This window comes from Apis florea, unplaced genomic scaffold (assembly GCF_048593485.1).
Source record: "Apis florea isolate Af1SG1 unplaced genomic scaffold, ASM4859348v1 contig_3170_pilon, whole genome shotgun sequence".
Lineage (NCBI taxonomy): Eukaryota > Metazoa > Arthropoda > Insecta > Hymenoptera > Apidae > Apis > Apis florea.
Window position 1 is genome coordinate 2311407 of NW_028256714.1, and position 19506 is coordinate 2330912.

The following is a 19506-nucleotide window of genomic DNA, read 5'->3' on the forward strand; positions in this document are numbered from 1 at the left end:
TGTCGCCATGGTAACAGTATCAAATCTCTCTTCCGCGCATATATACTGTAAAAATATTACTTAATTTTTAGTTTTTTCTACGAAGTTGGGACTGTATTTTTTTCGCTTGCATTTGCATTTATGACGTTTCGTAGCGATGAAAAGTGGATAAACAAATACAAAGATAAGAATTAAAATAAAAATTCGAATTATTTTTCACACTACGAAATTGAAAAAGATAATTCATTTCGAGGATTTGTTTCAGGAACATTGTCAGGTTGTCGACGAGGAGATGGATGGAATCTCGGCCAAGGTAAGAAGAAACGTAATCGCAGACGGGAGACGGAAAGGTAGGTAGCTTTCATCGAATCGATAAAATTTAACTATACCCCCTAGTTGTTTCAACGCTCGACCGAGCATTTCGCTTCGAGCGTTTCCATGCAGCTCCGACTTCATTCAACCCGATTCGACCCGATTCTTCTCCTTTCGCTCCGCAGCTTTATACCTCCCCAGCTCTCTCTCTCTCTCTCTCTCTCTCCCTCGCCCCTGTATCTACATAATCCAATATATGCCGAGGTTCGAACCAGGGTCGAAGATCCTGCGCGCGAATCGTTTGTTAGCCTTATTCCAACCAGCTAAACCCCTCTCTCCTATATTTTTATTATGTCTACCGGGAAATCTAGCTTCCCCCCTGGTCTACGAGGAACCATCTGGCAAGTGATCGCAGGTAATCCGGTAAACATCGGCGGTCGGGCTCCAATTAGTGTCTGTTTGCTCTCCCCGTTTCCTTCCTCCCCCCATCATCCGTTTCTTCTTCCACCCTTTTTTAATTAAAATTTTCAACAAGTTCCTCCCTCCCTTTTTCTACGATTTCGACGTTACGTAACCACCGACTTTCCTCGCCGAGCGTGTTGCGAATCGAGCGAAGGATAGACAGATCTCGAAGAAGAAGTAGAACGACTCCTTTATTCGGTTTATTGTTATTAATAAAATCGAAAGAAAACGACAATTTCGAGCGGTGTTATTAATCCCTGTGGATCATGGAAAATCTTGGAAAAAAATTCCCTCTCTCGTCTCGAACGTTGAAAATATCAATTCCGTTATCTTTTCCAACCGACGAACGAGAGTTAATTGGTTGGACGAGGACAACGTTTGAGGCACGATACATCTATAAAAGGCCGGAGGAGAATCTCCGCCCGTTTACTCGGCTACCGTTTATCAGTAGATTCCGGGATACGATAATATTCTTCGTGCATTCCGTCGAGTGGAAACGCACGGAATAATTGCGCGCGCGCGAAGATAGAGGGAAAGGAGGGAATGCGGAGCGAAACACTTTGCGTAAGAGGTGCACACGGTTGTCGAAACGGCGCCACCACCCACCCCCACCCCTTTGTATCTCGAGCACGGCGCGATTATTTCGGAATTCCCGAGGCACGCTTCGTATTTACCCCGAGAACCCACCCCTTTGTTTCTTCCTTTAAGCGCTCCTTCCTATTTCCGTAACGGCGTACGAAAGCGGGGATCAATTGTTGGCGACGTTTGCATTCCGCGCTCGCATGCGTTTCGACCAACGAGAGGAATTCGAATGTAAATGCTTCGGTCGCCTCGGTTGCATGCTTTCCTAGAGTAAACTGATGGAACATGCAACGTCGAATGCAAATGACGCCGACCGGTCATTGCAGATTGCCACGGAAATATATGGGTGGCGGTGGTGGCCCGTGCCGCGAGATCGGGGTGGAAGAAAGAAAGGGACCTTCCGTATGAGGAGGGGAGGAAGTAAGGAAAACGTAACGACCACGTACGCTTCTGCGCCACCACGGCCCAAGCTCGTGCACGATTATAATAAATTGCTCTGATCGACGGTGCGGATAACGGCGGGGGAGAGGGGGAGAAAGCAACGTCAGAAAATGTAACGTTTCCAGGCTTCCGAGAAGTCTTTCCTCGAACCGGCGAGACGCTCGATCGATTTCGTCGAAAAATCGCGAACGAAGAAGAGGAGGGAGAGTGGGACACTCCGTTCCGTGTCCTGCGAGTATTTATCGTGCATCTCCATTTCCATCCAACGACAATTTCGTTTCGGGACACGAAAGATCGGCGACCGTAATTCGAAAAAAAGGTTTTCGAACAGAATCCCGTTCTTCTCTTAATCGTAGACGGAACACGGGCGGAACAACAAGGTCGTCACGCGAAACGACGTCGTTTTCCTTGGATGCGTGCGTCCCGATGATTAGAAGGGAAAGAGAGCTCGATGAGAACGGCTCGGCTCGGCTCGCCCCTTCCGTCCAACTCGCGATCTGCCGCGATCGAATAATTCGAAGAACGAAAGCTCGAACGAAAGCAATTGCGCGTCATCGGGAAGTGCGGTCGATGTTTCGAGGCAATTCCGTGGCTGGTAAGGGCTTATCACCGGGTGGCACGGCATCCAACACAGCCTCGACACCGGGGAGAGCCAGCCAGTCCAGAGCCTGTATAGAAACTTCGCAACGACCAGGGTGTTCCGTTCCTTTTCCCTTTCCCTTCTCTTCCCCTCCCTTCCCCTCCATCCTCGACGACCCTCCTTTCCTCTTCCCACCACACCTACTCCTCTCCTCTTTCTTAACTTCCCCCTCGCTCGAATTCCAGCAGCAGAGAAGAGGAGGGATCGATAATGGATCCAGCCGGCTTTCCAGTCTATTCTATACGCATCATTTGACACCCGGTATAGACGGACGAAGGGGAGGAGGAACCGCGAACCCCTTTCCTCCTCCTCCACCCTCGCGAGGCGAGAGCGGGACACGGAATTCAATAGATAGAAATCACTGGTATTGTCGGAACGGTATATGACGCGACGAAATCGTGGAAAATGAGAGGATGGGAGGGGAGGAAGGAAGAAAAATTATATCGACGTCAGGAATCCCTTAAGATCCGCCCGTTCCCGGGAGAGCCGCTCGCTTCTCTCTCCTCTCTTTTCCTCCCCTTCTTTTCTTCCTCCCTCCCTCCCTCTGCTTCTCCACGCTTCGCGAGAAAGGTCAAGCCTCCCCTTCCCCTTCCCTTCCCCGACGAGGCGAGCAACGACGGGCCGAGATGCGTTCTGACAGCGGCGAAATCCTCGCGAAAATACCTCCGTTCGTACTCATTTCCTCCCCGTTTCCTAACCGGTCGGCAACGGCTCGAGGTAATCCCGTCTATACCAATCCGGCAAGCTGGACGCTTCCCTCCCAAAGGATGCTTCTATCCCCGTATTGTCGGACCCGGGCTCCCCGTGGATCACCTTTCAACACCCCGAAATGCCCCATTTATAACGTCGTCGTCGCCCTCCCTCGATCGGTCGCCATTTTTTTCTCCTCCTTCGAGGACAAACGATGTGGTCGATTCTCCCTCACGACTTCGTCGATCGCTCGTAGAGAAGAAAGAGAATTCTGTCTCAAATTCGTTTCGTTCGAGAAGATGATTCGATCGCGGGAGAAGGTTTTTTTCGAGGAAGATCGTCTATGCAAATGTGAGATGACTTGACCTCGAGCTTATCCTTAAGATTGTTTTTGCCTCGAGCAAAGCGTCGTGGTTAACGGAAGCAAGTTTCGCTGTTCTTCCCTTTCTTTCCACTCTTCCCCCCCCCCCCTCTCTTTAACTACTACAACAACAACAACAACAGGTCCGAAGGAACGGATGCGAATGGTGGCCCCGGTCCGGAGCTCGAGTTTTCGAGACGGCCGAGGCGAGATTATAATTATGCAAATGCCTTGTTGCGGGGAAGAAGAGAGCGAGCAACAGATGTCTGGAACGGCATCTCGGCGAAAGAGGAGCGTCGCGTACTCCCGGTGCGCCGAGGAATAGAATACAACAAGGTGGAGTCCTCGAAATGAAGAATGGCCTCCTCCGTGGGACGTGGCTCCTTCGTATTCCTCCTGCCCTTCCCCCCCCTCTCCCTCCCCCTTCTTCCTTCCTTCCTTCCTTCCATCCTGAGGAGAGGATCGTGATTCCGTTCCCGGATTCTTTCCTTCTTCCCCCGGCAAGACAGGTGGCACAGATTGCTCCCCGACACCTGTGTTTCTTTTTATGAAACCTTCCAATTGCCACTCGTAAAGTCTCTCGCGAACCTAGCTCTCGCTCTCCTCTCTCTCTCTCTCTCTCTCTCTCTCTCTGCTCTCGAATTCCGTTTGACGCCGCCCGCCGAAATATCTCTTGCCATTCGTTTCGCACAATTTATTATTACATTTGTCGGAATAGTAATTAAATTTCGACAGATTTCGTATAATAATCCGCCAATTTTATCACACACATCGTTGCGGTTTATTATAGAAAAATTATTATTTGTCCGTTCAATTTTATCGTGTTTTGCACGATCGCGAGTTTAAAGTTTTGTTCGAAACTTCGTTTCCCCGACAAAATAGCTATCCCGAGGAAATAGCGGTGTATTTAATCATCGGAAGTAGTCGAATACGGTGGTGGTTCGAAATCACCGTGACGGCTAATTGGAAGGCCACGGGGGGCAGCATGAAGCCATTCGTGGCATTTCCAGTTGTCCCGTTTATAAATCATCTCTCTCCCCTCGCGACTAATATAGAGACGATTCTTCGATCGTGCGGAATCACCCTTCTCGCTGTGTACATGCACACTCTTATCTGGGTTGTTTCATCCCTTTCCACGACGAATTCGTCCTCCTCCACCTCCTCCTTGGCCGGCATCCCTCCTCTTCCGGGTAAAAGGAGGAGGACCAAGCCCTCTTTTTATTGCGCGGACTTGGACGAAGAATTCTTATTACGGAGTGGCCGTGCCCCGAGAAATCTCATTATCACCCGTGCGGGGATAGAATTGCGTTGACGAAAAGTTCGAAAGGAGGTGTTAAGGCTCGCGCTCGTCTTCCCAAAAAAAGGGAAAATCGAAGGAGACAAAGTCCATCTGGGCCGAAGCCCATCCTTTCTCTCTCTCTCTCTCCGTCGTCCTTTCTCTCGCCCCTCGACGGGACGGGAGAGCTCTGCCATGGTTTTCGTGCACGGAGGGGAAAGGGAAACTCAATTTTCCACGGATAATAAAAAACAGAGTATTACTTAGAGACGCGGAATGAACGGAAATGAAGTTTGCGTCCCGGTGGTGCGGGGACGCCGCCTCGTTAGCCGCATTCTTCCGCCGCAATTATTCGACTCCGAATTCGAAGGAGGGGGGCTTTAACTCGAGGCAAGGGCTCGAGGAATCGTGGAGTTTTCGGGTGGAGAACGCTTTGTCTCGAGCGATCGAGTCCTCTTCCGGTTTAACGTTTCGAATGGATCGCGATTGAAGGAGAAGGGGAAAGTATTCGAATATTTTCGATAGTCTCTACTTTCATATCCAAGTTTCGTGATTTTTATTTATGTACACGATAAATATTTGAGTCATTTGCAAAATACTCGAGGTGACTTTTTAATATCGAACCAATTAAAAAAGTAACAAATCTTGCAATAAATCGATTAAGAAGCAAGGTTACAGCGGAGAATACTTTTTTCCCTCCCTCTCTTCTTTTCACGTCGTTCTTCTTTTCGCCTTATTTCTCCTCCTCCTCCTTCCCCCCCCCCAGCCGCTCAATTGGCTTCGTTCGCGTATCAACGAGTTGCGACACAGGTGTATCAAAGAGGAAATCGATGCCCGGCAGGATGGTAAACGTTGTTCAACTACACAATACACCCGGTAAGATTAATGATAGGAACGCGGGTTATCATTGGCCTGGAATTCGTGCCGGCGTTCATTCATCATCCCCTCCCTCCATTCTGTCGCTGACTTATATTATTTATCGCGACGAATCTTCCGCCTCGCTATCCCACGCGAAAGAAACGCGTTTTCCTCTTCCAAGATGCGACCAGAGTCCCCCATAAATTACACGGCTCGGTTGGCACGTACGTCACGACGAGTCTATTTTTTCTTTCGAACGAAATAGCGATACGCATCGACGATTAATTCGAGATGGAGAAAGATCGCGGGGAGAGAAGAGAGGCGCGATTCGCGCCAAGAGATGTGATGGGGACGATGGGACAATGAAGGGGCAATGGTGGGTGAAAAGTGGGGAAGTGTTGGAAAGCGGATCAACCGTAATTATGGGGAATAAACGAAGCGTATGCCGGCAAACGATCCATTAAACCATCAACCGGGTATTGATTTACGTTTCCTTATTGGCTCCTTGCTGCCTACTTATTATAACAGCTAAATCGAGCCGTAAATCAACCTCGAGGATGGAGAAAAATCCTTGTACGAATTTATATGATGATTATACCCCCCTCCTCTCACGATGAGGTAATATCTCTTTCGCGTTACCTTTGCACGAAGGTTAAACTTTGATCGGCTTATGGTAGCTGGAAATTAGAATGGAAATCCGAGGATAAATCTTCGAGTATGATAAATTTCTGATAATAATTCTTCGAGTGTGCTCGCTCGTGTGGCTCGTGCCTCGATTTCGAACAGATATCTGAAACATCGAATTGAATCGAAATACGAATTAAAGCAAACACCGTTGCGTTCAAAAATCTTTTTTTTTTTTAGTTAATTTCAGAAACAAAAGGCACTCGAGCCTCGTCAATTTGACAGATTTGATAAATTTATTAGATATTTCAAGTTTCGATCCAAATCTCTTCCGTATCGATTATAAATCCGGCTCGGTAAATTATATTCTTTTCCAAACGTCCAAACAGCTCGTACTGTTTTACGGACAGTTTGAAAACCTACCGTCGTAAATCCCCTCGAGATAAATAAATTAAACCTATTACGCATCCCCATAAAACAACTTGCTTATACCTCCGCCAAGATTAATTTCCTGTCGCGCATTAATCAGCCGCAGCTTCCTTAATTCCATCGATGCTATCACGCTTCTTCCACGTCTTTTTAACCATCGCCATATTAAATCCCCACGAAACGCTCTCTTAAAAAAAATCCCGCGCATCGATCTTTCGTTCCATCCACCGGCTACTTGCTATGAATCTCTTTTCATCTACGCAAACATCATATTATATATCCCCGTCAAAACTTCAAAAATATAATTCCTCGTGAAGATTATACAAGATAATTCAATTCATCCGCTCGAGCCGATCCCCTTGCTTCTCTATCCATTAATTACCTACCACGAATTAAAAAAAATTCTTCCAAGAAATTCTACGTACGTCGTCTCTCCATCTTGCCTCGATCGGATACCGCGTGAAAATCAAAAACATACTTTCAACAAATCTTCTTCCACCTTTCACAACTCATCAATCTAAATTCCTGCAAGGCTGTGGAAGTTTAAAAAAATTCTAAAACAATTCTTCCAAAGCTTTCCATTCGTCCTTCCGCGATTAAAAACATGCAATAATATGTATATAAAATTAATTGGACTTTCCACTCGCAGTTATCTACATCACCGCCTTCTATCTACAACGCCATCCAGCCTCGAGTAGGTAAGAAATTGGCGGAGGGCAACGTCTTCGGCTGATTAATCCCCCCGCGTGTTTCGGCATCCGTCTTGGGCGCGAGCTCGTGGCAGATAGCGCACCGCACTCGGGCATTATCCGTGGAGGAGAGGATGCACCGGTTGCATCCTTGCCAGGCGACGGGCGAAGAGGTCGGGATTAACCGCGGAAACGGCAACGAGGGACGGATATATAGGGGTTAGAGGAGGAAGGGACGATTGGACGAGTGTGAGAAAGACGGGGGAGAGAGAAAGAGAGAGCAGCCCGAAACTTGGATGTAATTACTCCCGTCTAGCGTGTAAACTCTCGTCTTGTCATAGCTATCCCGGGACTGCTGCCGGGTTCACCTGCTCCACCACTCGAAATTACTCCCGTTTCCTTCTGCGAGGACTAATCAGCCACGGGTCTCGCTGATAAAGTAAGAATTCTGTTAACGATTGAAACCGAGAAATCTCTCTCTTCTTGGGAACAACCGTTTAACGGGCGGGGAACGAGCTTGAGAGATCGATCCTCTTTCTTTCTACTCTACGAGAAGTAAATAGATAGTGGAGGATGAATCGTTACGCAGAAGGCGATATGAAAAAGCGAGAGATGATGGAGATAAAATTACACGTTGTAGCGAAGGATAATTGTCGTAATAGGGACCAATTCTCAAGTACATTATTCTATATAAATATTCGACGAATTCGTGACAATTTTCCTCTGTTCGGAATATATTAGTGTAACTTTTCGCCCCTGAATCCCATTACACCAACTCGAATGAATATCGGAATAATTCGGCAAGAGACAGATGCTGCGAACTATTTCATAAATTCGCAATACATTACTACTATTAAGTATATCAAATATATATATATATTATTTTTTAATCACTCACTCAACGACGTAAGCAACTCCGCAGGAACCGATCCGTTACAATTCTTACCTGTAACAGAAAGAGAAACCGAAAAATTTTATTCACAAGGTTATCTACAAAAACTATATATACATATTTGAAATGAAAAAGAAATAAAATAAATTTCGAGATCCCACGAGCGAACAATTGCCTCGAGACAGTGAAGGAGAAGGGGGAAGGAGAAGGAAGAAATCTGTCCACGGAGCGGAGAACAAGCGACAAGCTGGTTTCGCTTAACGTCGAATAGATAACGTGCCTTGTACGCGTCTGGCGTGCAGATTGCGTCCGCGTGCGCGTTTCGAGAGGTCGATCGACAACGGCCGTTTACACCTTTATATCATCAATCAACCGGGCCAGGTAGCGCAGGTGTATAAACGGCACAGCATCATTCCGGATTGATCGATGAGCCGGCGGCGGCCGTCGAGCGAAAAGAGTACACGATGGCGGGGATGACGGAGGAATCGGGCGGAAGCTGCGTTGCGAATGAAAAGAGGAGGACGAGAGGAACAGAGAGAGAGAGAGAGAGAGACAAATGGATGGAGAAAATGAGAGAAGAGTCAGTCTCGGAAACACAGTCGAAGGCTCGTCTATATTTTAACCGGGGGAAGCTCGACAGAGCGTTAAAACGAGCCGTCAACGGCGCGAGGGTATTAATTACGAAGCGATGGACGTTGAGCGCGGTTCCAACGATCCGCCCTGAAATATCCGCGCGCGCGGATATATTACGCCGCCCAGCAGATACTGGATCCGCGGAAAAATTCTACTACCGTTAACGACTTTCGACTCTAATTGGCCTGCCGCGAGGACCCGACGACCATCGATCCGAGAAGGAGGAGGACAGGCTTGTTTCGACGCGCCCCGATAAAATCGTTTAAGCTCGATCTGTTTTACGTACGGGGTTTTTTAACGTTGGTTGGCGATGCGGAAGGAAGATCTTAAAATTCGAGATGACTCGAATTTCGAAACTTTGATCTTACTGAATTTATACGCTTATGAGAGGTTTTTCAAACAGGAGGAACAGTGATTCGTTCGAGAAAATTTTGTGATATACGTACTTGAAAAACACTGCTTTTAGGAGCAAAATAACTTTCAATTCATTACCAATGTATATTTAAACATTAAAATTAATATTTTTTCATTTTTTCAATATAGTGGTATAGCAATGATAACGCCTTAATATCGAGCAACAACTTTTTAAATACGAAATTTTGTGACTATGCGATAGCGAAAGGGTTAATAGCGACCTTAACTCAACAAGATTGTGACGAGCTCCATTAGTACCGTTACGACTGGTCTCCAGATCTAGATGCCTCTCGATTTCAGAGAAGAAGCGAAAGGTATCTTGGCCACGATTGAAATCTCTTGACTCTCGTTTCCTCCCTCGATCCTCGCGCTTGTGCGCGCGTGTATGGTTATCGATCGAACGATGGGCCAAGTTTAATTTACCACGGGTTTCACAAACAATTAAAAGGAATGGATATATATATATATATACATAGAACGAGCATCTGCTGAATGACTCCAGTAGTGGCGGAACTAATAACATCGAGAACCGATAAACGCGAGTTACGGCTGTCTGGTTAACATTCCGCGGCCGACTTAACCTCTCTTGCAAGAACATTCTTCCCCGTCGATCTGTTCTAGTAGCAGATCAAGATCCTACATTAGGTAGCACGCGAACTACCTACGTGCCTAATGTCCCTGCTCGGTTATTCGCGCTGCACGAAGGCTAATGATACCAATGATTCCAGTTCAACCTGGAAACGTCTCGCTAATCCCATCGTGAGAGATCGTTTCGGCCTATCGCCCCAGGAATTTATATATCGCCTCTTCCATTCTATTCTCGTACAATCCCTTTTTTTAATTCGACAGATTTTCGGAAGAGGATCGTCGAGTTCGAAGTCGTCATCGATGGTAAAAAATTCCAACCGAGATCTTTTTTTTCTTCGTTCGAGCGAGAAAATTTATTTTTCCAGAAATGGCAAGTGTCAAAAATGATATATATGTACATATGTAACGTTAGAGCTACAGTTATACCGTACAGTTATTCATTAATGCAAATTGATAGACTCGTCCCTCCCCCTCTCCGGGTACGAAGAATTAGAAATTCAAAAATTTCGCGTGTCTCGTGTTCATAAATTATAATACATTATCATCCCTGGGATCGAATCGGTGGCGCGTAATCGTTCCTTCACAAACCGAGCATCAACCGAACCGAGTTAATGGTTTACGCGCTAACATCCGCATAAATCAAACCGCCAAAGCACACACAGATACGTGTTATTAATTCCACGAGGTTTAAAAAAAAAAAAATCTCCTCGGTTTTACTCCAAAGTTTCTCTTCTCCTCCGACTGTTCCGAAAAGAGTCATCTCTCATACAAGGGACATCGATCCTCTTGTCGTCGATGACTACATTATCGCTGGATCAAATTTACGAGCGTGTAACGAGATTCGAGGACGAGTCGCCGCTCGCCTTTTCTTTTTTTTTTTTTTTTTTCCTTTCTAGATTCCACGGCGTGTGGGGAAAGGAAAGGAATCGGTGTGAGCTCCTTCCACGTTCCTTGCGTTTACGAAATTATCAGTTGGTTGGCACCGTGTGTCGTTTTTTATCTCCTCCTCTTAACGAGATTATTGTCGACGATTCGTATCGATGCGACCAATGCACGAACGCGTGTGTGATCTCCTTAGCGAGAGAGAGAGAGAGAGAGAGAGAGAGAGAGAGAGAGATCGAGGCACAATCGAGTAAATCGTCCTGTTGTACGCACGAGTGAAGAAAAAAATCCCGTTACGCGTCATCGAATCGAGATTTTCTTATTCCGTCGTAGATCAACGGGGACAAGTATTTTTTATTCTGCGATCGAGCGGTTTAATTATCGGTCGGAGTTATGATTCGTAGTTAGTGTCAGTGGATAGTTGGCGATTATTGATTATTGGTTAACGGACTGGTTGGTTCACCCCCTCTAGGGAGGATTTCTAAATTATCCACCGATCGCTCGAACGAATTATAGTATCGTTCCACCAAGCGTTTCGCTCTTTCGTATTTCTTTGTTACGCAAGACAGGAGATAGTAAGTTTCTAAATGGTAAATCTTGTTTAGTTATTTGTTCTAGTATCGTTCCAGTTCTTTGTTCGAGCGAACTTGGAAATATTATATTATTATTCGTTTTTTACAATTTTTTCGGGATTACGTTCTGGTAATATAAAGATATCGTTTTTGCCACGAATTGGAATCTTGTTTTAACGATGCCGCAAACCTTTCTCTCTTTTTTTTTTTTTCTAATAAAAATTAGAACAACAATTTTCGAAATAGAGATCAGTTGATTCCGTTTAAAATTTGCCTGAAATAATAATTATAATCGATTTAGATGGGTTTAATCCATCCTTCCAATATTCGCCTGATGGTATTTCATCAGCCGGTCTACCCACCGATATTAACCATCCCCATCGAAAAATATTCAATTACGTCGTCGCAACGTCCCCCTGGATCCTCGTGCCGAGAGACAGGCAGGAAGGGGAAGGAAGCCGGTGCTATCGTAACGCCGCGTCGCGATAATTACGCGTATCGCGAGGGATAGGTCTGTAAGTGTGGCACGCCAACCACCTTGCTCTGCCCCCTGTTCCCTCGCAATTCCCTTCGGTATCGGATTTCGCGATAGGGACACACAACTCGTTGACCGATAACGGGCGAAACTGGAAGAACGCTCGCGACGCTCGATTTACGGTTTAGATTGATTCCAACTTCTAATCCTTTACTCTTAACCCTTTCGTTGAAAATATACCTGTCTTACAGTTCGACTAGAAACCAAAACAAATGAATCGAAATAATTAAAATGGGTAATTTGGTAAATCGAATATCATTTGTGAACATTCTTTTTACCCCATTTCTTATAACAGTAATTGTAACAACAAAGTATAAAATGAGAAACAATCGTTCACAACCAGTTTATTATAAATCGTGTAGTACGAAAATCGGCGTAAAACGATTAATCAACGAGAGAGGATAGGCAATTTTTCGAATTCACAATTTTCTTCTTCCATCCAACTTTGGTCCAAATATTCTATTCGAGAGACAGAATCTGGGCAATAATCGAGAGAAGGGTATTAAGACGAGCTCCTCCGAGGTATGAACAATCAACCGGGAAGAGCGGCGCCTCTGTTCGTGGTCGTGCAATACGGCGCACCGTTACACACAGAGAGAGAGAGAGAGAGAGGTCTCCGTCAGGCAGACGCGACAATAAAGCTAATTGTGGCCCTAACGTGAGAAAGCCTGACCGTGCGTTCGTATACACGAGAGATTTCAATTACGCCTCGTTATGCCGGCAGATGGGCATAATAGTCCTTCCAGCGTTCGCTGCCGACGCTTCAGGCGGGGGGACTCCGAGAGGAGAGTGGAACGCCTACGCCTACGTGGCGCTCGGGCCGCCGCTGCCCACCTCTCCTTTCGCCGCAATAACCGGAGGAAAACGGCTGACGGATAAAAATGGAATTTCGCGGGGAAATCCGATTTATCCGACCTTCCACACACGATTCTATTACCCGTTCCTAACGGATATCTTCGTAAGAATTCGTAACGAGATGCAGATGCAGATTTTCCAGAGCCGAGAGATTTTCAATCGCGAGTTTTGCGACTTATATGGCGAAAGTGGCGATTTTATTGATTAAATTTTTTTTGGTTCCTTCTGTGAGAAGATATTAGAGTTTTCTTTATACATTAATACTTTTGGAAAGAAAAAAATTTGACTCGACCGGTTGGTTAGCACGATTGTTGAAAAGAGTTTACGGTATAAACGACGGACTGTAAATAGACCGCGAGCGTAACGCATTCTCTTAAACTGGAGCAAGTGACGTGTCACTAACCGCGTTGCGACTAAGTAGGATAGCATGGATGAGTGGAGTAATTCAGCAATTTAGCGGGCGTACGTGTCGCGTGGGTTGTCGTTTATCAAATGTATTCTCTACCTGGAACCTCTAATAATCAACTCTCTCGCTCGTGATACAACGATATAATAAAAAGTATAATCGAATCCGACGATTTTCAAAAAATTATTCGACGTTTATTTTTCGACTCTCGTCACGAGTCTTATCTAATATTTATCCACCTAAACTTATCCAGCTAATTAATTAATTATTCGTATCGTACGAGCGTAACTGGATTAATCGCGTTAAACGCTAATCGATCTGTGTACGAATAATAACTTTCTTTCGTTGGGCGAGGAATTAAAAGGAAAAAGAAAAAGATTCAGAACGAAGAATCGAATTGTAGAAAGAAGGGAAACGTCGGGAACAACGAAATTCGAGGCACGGACGAATTCCTGTGCAGGTAGGAGGAGGAAATTGATACGTTATCCGTGGCACCGGCAATATAATCAACGTATTCACCCGGTCTGAAAAACAAGTAGCGTGCAACGAGCGTATTTATGCGCAACGGCGAAAGGTTTAACGAGGTGCCCGCGGCCATCGCGTACACGGCTGTAGCCACGTGCACACCGCTACGATTCAAGGCACAACCTTTTCGAACGCCTCTCCACCGCGCATAAAACTCGGCCGTTTCACGTTCGATGTCAAGCAGGACTGCTTATGGCGTCGACGTGCAAACGGAGAGGGAAGCCGGGTTTCTAACATGCGAATTTCTAACTCGGACTGAAAAACTGGCCGCGCCGAACGAAAAGTTTAAATCTATCTATCTATCTATCCTTGAGAGAAAGAGAGAGAGAGAGAGACTGGCTCCTTCGAGTTTTAACGTTTCCTTTGATCATGTCGTCCATGTGGATGAGCGGATACACGAGACGGTAAATCATCTTTGTTACTTTTCTTCTCGTTGCGTAAGAACGAGACGAGTCACTTTCGAAATTTTAAATTCGTCAATTTTGATTTTTCTACTCTTCCATCGGGAGGAAATTCATTTTCTTTCAACGATTTTCGAACTCTCACGATTCAGGACTTTGACAATTTGGCCAACTTCTATTTCGCGGCAACAGATCATCTTCATCGTGGCCGATCTTTGACCAGTTTACAGATCCACGCGATCCAAGCTTTCTCCTGTCCGACGTAGAGGATCGTTGCGTTGGTTGGGAATTCTTCGTCAAGGAATAAATCGTCGAGATCTGCCTTCGATTCCTCGTGTTGAATCGTCGTCGTGGAAAAAGAGGATCGAGCTACTCGTGGAAACGCCGTGCGGGTTGGCCACGATTTCGGCTTGATCGTTATTAATGGCCATTGTGCGGACGCGTTCTTCCACCGTGGCCGATTTCTCACCGATTCATTTTCGGCTGGTTTATCGCGACTGCTCGTTAGCCCAGGATTCTTTTCTCGTTTGTTCCGAATGCCGAAAATCGTGGACGAATGCGGTTTGGAGGACTCGAAGGAAAGAGAGACGGTTGAGTTAAGCTACTTAACACGTTTAACCCCACCACATATATAAACTAAATGCAAGCTTGATAAAGAGACAGTGAGTCGAATAAGTGCCGTCAGAAGAATAAACAAAAAGTGCGCCGGGTTGAACGTGTCAATGATTTGATCTCTTTGTAAGATTTTGTCCAAATTAACAAGTTGTAAGTCAGATAGATTACTTAATTTACTATCGGTCATGATTGAATGGTAATTCTCGTCTGAAGAATATTCTATCTGTCTTACTGAAAAAAAAAAAAATATCTCCAAATGGCGCGCTAACGAAATGTCGCTAGATTAAAACGAGGCTTGAACGACTAATACCCTCCCCCCCCCCCCAAAAAAAATGGGAAAGAAAAAATGCACGAAATAAATATCAGATGCACTCTTGGTAGAGGGAAGTACCGGTCATAAAGCGATAATATTAAAACGCATAAAAAATCGCAGCGAGCAAACTTTTTAAAGGGAAGTTTCCAAGCCACTTTTCAATCTGATTCACTGCGTGTCAAATCGTGGTCCATTACACCGATTCCTCCCCTCATTCCTCTCGCAGATTTTTTTTTTTTCCCCCTTCCACGGCGCGATCGCGACGCGAGGGGAAACCGTTTGTCATCGACGCACGACACGAAAGTATAAATCGTGGAGAACAGGCGAGCCGAGCCACAGGTTGAGCCGAGCTATAAACGAGAATAAAACTTCGACGGCCAAAGTCGAACCCCTTTTCGCAACACGGCCCTCCCTCCTTATTCACCGCCCAGACCTTTTATCACGAAGCGTTACGGAGGGAGGGGGAGCACGTAACGAAAAACGCGTTCGATTCTACGTACTCGCACGAGCCAGCCAATTTTTCTACGTGTCGAACGACTTCCACGAAACGCTGCATCGCGCACGTGACAGGGGCACGTGGGTGGAGAGACACGAATTCGTTGATTCCGTTAGATAGGATGGACGTGCACCAAGGCTTCGCGATTTTTATCCCTCGACCGGGTGAGAATTTTTGAAATTTCGATTGACGCGAATGCGATTTCCCGTGGAATATCTACTATTTTCGTATATATATATATTTTTCTATTTTTCTCTTTTTTCTCAAAGGGATTTACGAAATGAAAATTGAATCGAGTAAACTGATGTGACTGATAATCATTAGATGGTTAAGATGATCGGGTTTCATAAATGTATCGACCCTTTTTTAGAAAGATTCTAAATTATATAGAGAAGAAGGATCCAATATCCAGTTTGATCGAATCAATTATCCACTTAACTTATTCCTCTTATTAAATTTGATATTCCAAAATCAATAATCCCTTTTAGTAGAGCAAATAATCTACGAACTCTTCCCTCTCGTTTGCATAAAAAGAAAAGGAAGATCGCGCTCAAAATATTCAATTGGAAGGAAATTTTTAAATTTTTCGATTATGAAAAATAACGATTCTCTTACGTCCCACGAGATCAATAAACCGATTATCGATCTCGGATTATTGACATTAGTCTCTCTGGAGGTTGCAGGATCCCCATTGTCTCACTTGTTCGCGAAAAAGTTGAGCGGTTCAATAGAATTAAAGTATCACCTACGTGGGGATGACTTCATCGCCACGTGCGTCCCTACAAATGCCTATCTCTTTGCATTCAACTTTGAAAATTCGATCCGAGGAGTAACCTCTTCTATTCGCCGCATGCACGAAATTTCAAGATCGCGCGCGATTCAGGATCGTTTGCACGAAAGCGAGGAGGCCGTGGCAAGGAAAGCGGGCACGAAAGTTTAAAGTATTGATTTCTCGGGGATCGCCACTAATCTTGAACGTCAGCTGAGTTACAGGCGTTTCCACCTGAACAGAGAGGGCCCTCTGCTCTCCCGAGTTTTATCGCCCGAACGATTGCTCCATTTTCGAGCCGTACGAATTGACAAATCGAATTCTGCCTGTTGTTTGTTCATCGAAACTCTCTCTCTCTCTCTCTCTCTTTGCACAATCCAGTTTCTCCAGTGCAGCTATTTTCTTCCTACGTGTAGCACGGGAGAATGGAGTGACGCGATTCAATTTGAAAAAAAAAAAAACCGGGAAAACAACCGAGGCGTTGGTTGGTAGTCGTCGTCGTCGCGGGGGCGACGAGGAACAATATTTTAACCGTGCGAGGAAAAGGGGCTTCGTCCCTTTCGTGCTCCAACTCCTCCCCGCGTGTACAATAACAACAAATGTATATACCTGCCAAACGCTTTGCGTGTCGATAAAAGGAACCGCTCGCCTTTGAGCTCCAATCTACTCGAACCTTTTATGTAACACGCATCACTGACTTCTCGCCATTTTCTTCGACGCACGCCCGACATTCAACGTTGAACTTCAACTTTTGGAAAAATCAACGAAGATTTTAACGATCTTGCTTCTTAATCTCGGAGATTAAGAAAGTGAGGTTGTTTCTTGAGAAGCACGTTTTCGACAAAGGAGAGTGTCACGTGTTAAAGTTTCGATTTTTCAAAAAAAAAAAAAAAAAAAAAAATTATACGACTAGTCTAGTTGAACGAAGAAAAGACACAAGAGAGAATATTTACCCGGTATATTGGACGAATATAGGCGGCGTACGTTAACGTCGATTCTCGTTCTCGAAGCTGGTATCGATCGTAAAATTCGCGCTCGGATCGTGAGAGCGTTCGTTTCGAAAGTATATCGTCGTCGGCCAAGTGTGTTCGTTCCCTTTCCGTATGACACACGCCTCGCCGTGTCCTCTTATCGTTAAGTAGAATCGATATCGTGTCGCGCCCAGAAGCCCTGGTCACGCCCCTGCAGGTTACTGCACCCATCGTCCTGTCGATCGTTAAATCTTTTCGCGGCTATCACACCCGGTTATTGTATCCCTCGTCCACAACTCGATGACTCGAGCCGATATATAATAATACTCGGACGGACGGATGATGCACGGCTCGATCGTTCCTCTCGTGTCCACTCGTGTTCCACGCCACCTTATTTGTCCAAGTTTCCTTCGAGTGGCCATCGTTAAGTGCCCATCGGGGCAAGGTGATAAAGATACAAAGGCAAAAGTTGGAAAAATTTTATTAGGGGAGTATGAAATGAAGTTATCATTTAGAAATTCTGATTTAAATAGTTACGACTGTCCGTAGATCGTAGATATCCGTCGAGATGGAAATTATTATACGCGGTTGAATTGTTGACTCGGTTGTTGAGTTTCGAACAAATTTTCACGCGACATACGCATATCGATATGCGTATTTGCGGACTAGAATGTTTTACTTTCACGATGTTTCTTTCTTTCTCTAAAAACGTCGAATTAAATATATACGAACGAATTTACGTTTCCGTGCGGCGTAGCTGGCGTTCGTCCGCGTACTAAAGTCGACGATCGCTCGTGTGTTTGTATTCGTCGAGTAAAATCCACGCTCGAACACTTTAAGAATAAAAATAAACAATCCCGCCTCGTGCCTCAAATGTTATTATCATACGTTCGTATAGCGTTAAATTTCACGCTCGCTCGAAAATATACTATCTATCCTTCGAATAATTTCTACAATCTTTTTTTTGCATCGTTGCTGTATTCGATCCACACAATGGATTTTACGTTTTACACGAATCATTGTCCGCGTATGGAAAACGGGGAAAAAATCCATCAGATCGATTTCACGGCCGACTTCGTACATTTATCAAATCCTCCCACCTAGCAGCGATTTAAGCTTAAATCATGCGCCACGTTGCTCGCCGCGAAGGCTTCTCTTCTCTTGTGCCCTCTTCGATATTTCGCTGGACGACGATGAAATCGGAAACGAAGTTTCTCCTTCCTCGAAAACGGGCATCGTGCGAAAACTCGCGTCCCATAAAACCGAGTCGTAGGCCGAGAAAACCAGGAAACGAGTCGTAGAATACGAAAAAGAAATCGACGCTTTTTCGATCAGAATCGATACACGCGTTGATATTGCGTTGGCTCGCGGCCAACCGACGTGTCCACTGACCTCGATACGACATGCTGCCCGATGAAGCGGCCGCCACCCCTCAAAATATCGATCGCCTGGAGGATCGATATTTTAATCCACTTCCCCGCGAGGATGAGGCAGCGCGTGGACGATTGTTCTAACTTTCGGCCCCGGCCGTTCACAGTGTCTGACCCCTCTCGAGCACCGATTAAAATTACATTTGTTCCCTTCCACGCAATCAACGTCAGACTCAACGATCCAATATTTACCCGTGGCAACGGCCCTTCGCGGTTTCAAATCCGAAAAATCAATAATCGGAAAGGGTCACCGGCCTCGTGAGACGAGCAGCTGTGCTTGTTAACGTTGCCCGATCATTTGAGAATGATAATAATCGTGCGATTGCGCACAGCACTTCTCTCGTAACGTTTCGAGACTTACTCGCGTTTGAAAACCACTTATTGCATTGCATGTGAGAAAGATTCTGCTTCTGGGGTGCGATGTGAAATGCTCTTTTTACCAATTTTTCGAAATTGTAATAATTCAATTCTTTTACTATTAGTTTTACTTCATTGATAAAAAAATCAAAGGAATCAAATTGTGTTATTACTTTTCTATTCAAAGAAAGGAAATAAATAAATTTTCCGCCCGACAATATGCAGTACCCATCAGGGTGAAATCTACGAGGAGAGAAGTTGGACGAGCGCTGTCATTAAACCAAAACCGATCGTCAGGATTATCGGGGAAAGTTGGACGACAATCTACCCAATCTACCCGATCTACCCCTACGATTAATCGAGGATGGATTAATTGCGAAAGTTTTCCTTCCCGCGATTCGTCTCATTCTACATCTTCGCATTCGCGTCTTCCCCGAGAACCCGAGAGCTTGGAAAGGAGAAACAAAGAGAGGACAAGCGCCGCGCGTGGGCGAGGCAATTAACAGATC

The 19506-nt window shown here is 45.4% G+C and overlaps 1 protein-coding gene across 3 annotated transcripts in view; it reads right to left on the reverse strand.

Moving 5' to 3' along the window:
* Positions 1–19506, reverse strand: part of LOC100872005 (discoidin domain-containing receptor 2) — a 139046-nt gene that overhangs the window by 88963 nt on the left and 30577 nt on the right. Inside the window, exons 1-2 of one of the 3 annotated variants that reach the window (XM_086910363.1) lie at positions 17193–17224; positions 8242–8289 (exon numbers count right to left, since the gene is read on the reverse strand). The exons of the other annotated variants lie outside the window; for them this stretch is intronic. The gene's annotated coding sequence lies outside the window, so the exon portion shown is untranslated. Of the gene's footprint in view, positions 1–8241; positions 8290–17192; positions 17225–19506 lie in introns of those variants that run through there. 3 annotated transcript variants of the gene reach the window in all.